The following is a 6,000-nucleotide window of genomic DNA, read 5'->3' on the forward strand; positions in this document are numbered from 1 at the left end:
ATTCTGACTGGTGTGAGTTGGAATCTAAGAGTTGTTATGATTTGCATTTCCCTGACGACTAAGGATGTTGAACATTTCTTTAGGTACTTCTCAGACACTCAATATTCCTCAGCTAAGAATTCTTTGTTTAGCTCTGCACCCAATTTTTAAAAGGGTTTTTGGCTTTCTGGAGTCTAACATCTTGAGTTCTTCGTATATTTTGCATTTTAGTCCTCTATCAGATGAAGGATTGGTGAAGATCTTTTTGTAATCTGTTGATTGCCATTTTCTCCTAATGACAGTTTTTTTTTGCCTTACAGAAACTTGGCACTTTTATGAGGTTCCATTTGTTGATTCTCAATCTTAAAGCATAAGCCATTGGTGTTTTTCTTGCAGGAAATTTTCCCCAGTGCCCATGTGATTGGGACACTTCCCCACTCTTTTTTCTATTACTTTGAGTGTATCTGGTTTGATTTAAAGGCCATTGATCCACTTGGACTTAAGTTGTGTACAGGGCTATAAGAATGGATCCATTTGCATTTTTCTACATGCTGACCTTCAGTTGAACCAGCACCATTTGTTGAAAATGCTATCTTTTTTCCATTGGATGGTTTTGGCTCCTTTGTCAAAAACCAAGTGACCATAGGTGTCTGGATTCATTTCAGGATCTTCAATTCTATTCCACTGATCTACCTGCCTGTCTCTGTATCAATATCATACAGTTTTTATCATTATTGCTCTGCAATACTGTTTGAGGTCAGGGATGGGTATTCCCCAGAAGTACTTGCATTTTTGAGGATAGTTTTCAATATCCTGGGTTTTTTGTTATTCTAAATGAACTTTCAGATTGCTCCTTCTAACTCTATTCTCTATGAAGAATTGAGTTGGAATTATGATGGGGATTGCATTGAGTCTGTAGATTGCTTTGGCAAAATTGCCATTTTTACAATATTAATCTTTCTAATCCATAAGCATGGGAGATCTTTTTATCTTCTGATAACTTCTGTAACTTCTTTCTTCAGGGACTTGAAGTTCTTGACATGCAGATCTTTTTTTGCTCGGTTAGACTCACACTGAGGTATTTTATGTTATTTATTACTATTGTGGATGGTCTTATTTCCCTAATTTCTTTCTCTGTTAATCCTTTGAGTAGAAAAAAGCTACTGATTTGTTTGTGTTAATTTTATATACAGACACTTTGCTGAAATTGTTTATCATGTTTAGAAGTTTTCTGGTTGAATTTTTGGGGTCAGAAATATTCTATCATTTCGTCTGTAATCAGTGAAGATTTTGTCCTTTCCAATATGTATGTATTTTGCTTCCCTTTGTTGTCTAATTGCATTGGCTAATAATCTTTCCAAGACTTTTAACATGAAATGGTGTTAAATTTTAGCAGATGCTTTTCAACGTCTAATAGATGATCATGTGTTTTTTTCTTTCCATTTGTTTATAGAGTGGATTACATTGGTGGATTTCCATATATTGAACCATCCCTGCATTCCTGGGATGAAGCCTATTTGATTATGATGGATGACCGTTTTGTAGTATTCTTGGATTCAGTTTGCAAGAATTTTATTGAGTATTTTTGCATCAATATTCATAAGGGAAATTGTTCTGAAGTTCTCTTTCTTTGTTGGGTCTTGGTGTGGTTTAGTTATAAGTATAATTGTGGTTTCAGAGAAGGAATTTAGTAGTGCTCCATTTGTTTCAATTTTGTGGAATAATTTGGACAGTATTGGTATGAGCTCTTCTATGAAGGTCTGATAGAATTCTGCACTAAACCCATCTGGTCCTGGGCTCTTTTTGGTTGGGAGACTTTTAGTAACTGCTTCTATTTCTTTAGGATTTATGGGATTGTTTAAATGGTTTATCTGTTCCTGATTTCACTTTAGTACCTGGTATTTTTCTAGAAAATTGCCCATTTCCTCCAGATTTTCCAGTTTCGTTGAATATAGGTTTTTGTAGTAGGACCTGATGATTTTTTTGAATTTCCTCAGATTCTGTTGTTATGTCTCCCTTTTCATTTCTGATTTTGTTAATTTGGATACACTCTCTGTGCCCCCTGATTAGTCTGGCTAAGGGTTTATCTATTTTGTTGATTTTCTCAAAGAACTAGCTCCTGGTTTTGTTGGTTCTTTGTATAGTCCTTTTGTTTCTACTTGGTTGATTCCAGCTCTGAGTTTGATTATTTCCTGTCTTCTACTCCTCTTGGGTGTATTTGATTCTTTTTGTCCTAGAGCTTTTAAGTGTTCTGCCAAGTTGCTGATAAATGTTCTCTTCTGTTTCTTTTTGCAGGCACTCAGAGCTTTGAGTTTTCCTCTTAGCACAGCAGAGAGTTGCTGCGGGCCGGGATCCGCGGGTGTGGGACTCCCGGTAAACACAGGAAGTGCCCGGTCCTGGAGGAATTCTGCCTCTGTGTGTCCCGAGTTCACCAGGCAGGTCTCTTGCAGCAGAAAAGTTGGTCTTACCTGTGGTCCCGAGGCTCAAGTTTGCTCGCGGGGTGCTGCCCACGAGCTCTCTGTCGCCATTTGTGTTCTTTTAGTGTCTATATGACTCTGCCCAGAATCTTCTGGCTTTCATATTCTCTTGTGTAATTCTGATAGGTCTGCCTTTTTATGTTACTTGACCATTTCTCCTTACTGATTTTAATATTCTCTTTTTGTTTATTCATTTGGTGTTTTGACTATTATATGACGGGATGAATTTCTTTTCTGGTCCAAACTATTTGGAGTTCTGTCGGCTTCTTGTATGTTTATGGGCATCCCTTTCTTTAGGTTAGGGAAGTTTTCTTCTATAATTTTGTTATAGATATTTACCGACCCTTTAAGTTTGAAGTCTTCAGTCTCTTTTATACCTATTATCCCTATGTTTGACCTCCTCATTGTATCCTGGATTTCCTGGATGTTTTGGGCCAGGAGCGTTTTGTATTTCACATTAAATTTGACAGTTGTGTTGATGTTTTCTATGGTACCTTCAGTTTCTCTCTTATATCTGTAGTATTCTGTTGGTGATGCATGAATCTATGAATCCTGATCTTTTCCCCAGATTTTCTATATCCAGGGATGTCTACCTTTGTGTTATCTTTATTGTTTCTATTTCATTTTTTAATCCTGGATTGTTTTGTTCAATTCCTTCTCCTGTTTTGTTGTGTTTTCCTGTAACTCTTTAAGGTATCCAAATTTAATGAAGCCAAGAAATACATGCTGACCGGAACCTGATATCACTGTCTCCTGAGAGGCTCAGCCAGAGCATGACAAATACAGAGGTGAATGCTAGCAGCAAACCATTGAATTGAGAATGGGACCCCTGTTGGAGGAATTGAAAGGATTGAAGGAGCTGAACAGGCTTGTGAACCCATAAGAACAGCAATACCAACTAACCAGAGCTCCCCGGGACTAAACCACTTCCCAAAAAGTATACATGGGCTGACCCATGGCTCCTCTGTATATGTAGCAAAGGGTTGCCTGGTTGGTCTCCAATGGGAGCAGAAGCTATTGGTCCTGTCAAGACTGAACACACCCCCCCCCCGCAGCGTAGTGGAATCTCTGGATGAGAAGGGGGTGGTTGGGGAGGGAGAAGACCCGCAAAGAAGTAGGGGAAGGGAGAATGGAAGAGAGGGCTTATGGACTAGAAACCGGGAAAGGGAATAACATTTGAAATGTAAGTAAAAAGAATCTAACAAAAGTAAAATAAAAATAAAGAAAAGGTTTTACTCTTTGCAACATAGTTCATGAAAGGTGGACAAGACAATAGAGGCTACTTCTTGCTCTCTTAGATTTATCTTTCTCTTGCTCCTTTGTACAATTCTGTTATGTACTTTTGTTTCCTAGTTAGCCAACTAAATGAGTTATTTTAGCCATTTTTTTAGTGTTTTATTTCCTGGGTCTCTGTTAAATTTTGTATGGGCCACTGTTTCTTTCAACAAAAGATGGGAATGTGGTTGATTCTTACTAAACTAATCAGCCTTAATTGGCAAAATAATGGACTTTTGTAATTTGTTTTTCCCTATGTTCAATGTATTCCCATTAGCAGCAAAGTGGCTGGTTTTGTGTCTAGATTCATAAAGTAAAGATGCATTTGTATTTTCTGTGTGCAAAAAGAGTTCAGGGGTTATTGGTGGAGAAAAAGAGTAAGGTCAACAAGAATCTCAGACAGAAGCTAAAACAGACTTCCTCTTATGTGAAACGGTAATATATCAAAAAATGCTTCTCAATTTTTCCTTTCATTAGTTTGCTTTTAGTTTCCTGTTAAATTTCTAAATTGATGCATAATATAACATTATCATAAAACTGGTCATCAAGGTTCCAAACCTCAGAATAAGTGCTGGCTTTTAGCAACATGTTGCCATCTCACAGTCTAAATCTTAATTTCATCTCTAAGCTCCTGCTACTGCTTTTCTCTACATGCTTTCAATAGCTCAGTGGCTATGGACTTCTGTCTCCTCTCCTTAAATTACCTCAATGGTTTTCTAGTTCATCTCCACATTTTCCCATTTTCAATCATCGTTCTCTGGGAACTAAAGACCCAATTCCTCTGTATAAATTTTATCAATCACCCAATTTGACCAAAGGATTTTGTATTTTGGTCTCTCTCATTTCATACTATGCTGGCAGACTCAACTGTCTGACTGTGATTTTCCCTTCACTTGAAGCAGCTCAACTCTTGCCTGTTATTTTGACAACATAGCTAGTTGTGAAGAGTCACTATCAACTGCACACCTGAACATTTCAAGAAAAAAATCTTTATTTTACTTTAGTTTTCTGTTTATTTTTTAATTCTTTGTGATTTGACAGTAGCACTTTGCACCCCACAAGCAGAAATCTTATTATAGCTTCCTGCCTCTGAATAGCTGGTGGCTTTGGCACTTAGACATATGGTTTTGTTCAATGAACATGCATAGGATTACAGTGGACAATTACACAGAAAGAGAAAACTAGTGGTTTTATGTGTTGGAAGTAACTACCAATGTTTCTTCATCAAGGAATAAATCTATATATCAGCTCTTCTACTCATTTTATTAATAATATTTAAAATATTAAATCAAAACCCCTAAATAATAATCAACAAAACTCATATATTCGCTCAAAAATTCATAAAAATACTTAATTCTCTGTTCTATACTATATTGACTTTCAAAAAATAAATATACCTATGGAAATATATAGAGAACTATGTATATAGTTCTACAATGTATTCACACATATAAAATAAAGATATCAAGTCATTTTGGAATGGTTTACAGAACTAGAAGCATGCTTAGCTAAGGTCAATATTTTATATTCTGAAAGAATCATTTAATGGAAGAAATAGTTTTATTAGGTGACTAAAATTATTTATTTAACCTATTAATATTCTAGAAGTTTCCAATTGTGCATCTTTTTTTAAAAGTTTAATTACATTTTTTACTTATTCACTTGACATCCTGTTCATTGTCCCCATCCCATTCATGGCCTCCCAGAATCATTGCCTCCATCCCATTCTCCTCTTCTCCACTTAGCAGATGGTGGCCCCTGGGAATCCTTCCACCTTGGTACTTCCAGTCTCTGCTTCCTCTCTGACTGAGTCCAGACAAGGCAGCTCAGATAGAAGAACATATCCCACACGTAGGCAACTGTTTTTGTGATAGCCTCTGTACAAGTTGTTTTGGACCAACATGAAGATCAAGTTGCACATTGCTACATATGTGCCAGGAGAACTAGGTCTAGCCTGTGCATGTTCTTTGGTTTGTGGATTAGACTCTGAGAGTCTCAAGTGTTCAGTTTAGTTGACAATGTTACTCCACCCACTGTTTGGCTGTGGGTGTCTGTATCTGCCTAAGTCAGCTGCTGGGTGAAGCCTCTAGAGGACAACACGCAAGCATAACAGAGTATCATTAATAGTGACAGGCATTGGTGCCTGCCTATGGGATGGGTTTGAACCAATAGCACATCTTAATCCAAGACTATAATTACAGTTGAAATTTTAATTTGTGGGGAACTGGATGCCATTTAGAATAGTTCTGAAAATAGTTTACATATATTG

Source organism: Rattus norvegicus, chromosome 1 (genome assembly GCF_036323735.1).
Source record: "Rattus norvegicus strain BN/NHsdMcwi chromosome 1, GRCr8, whole genome shotgun sequence".
Lineage (NCBI taxonomy): Eukaryota > Metazoa > Chordata > Mammalia > Rodentia > Muridae > Rattus > Rattus norvegicus.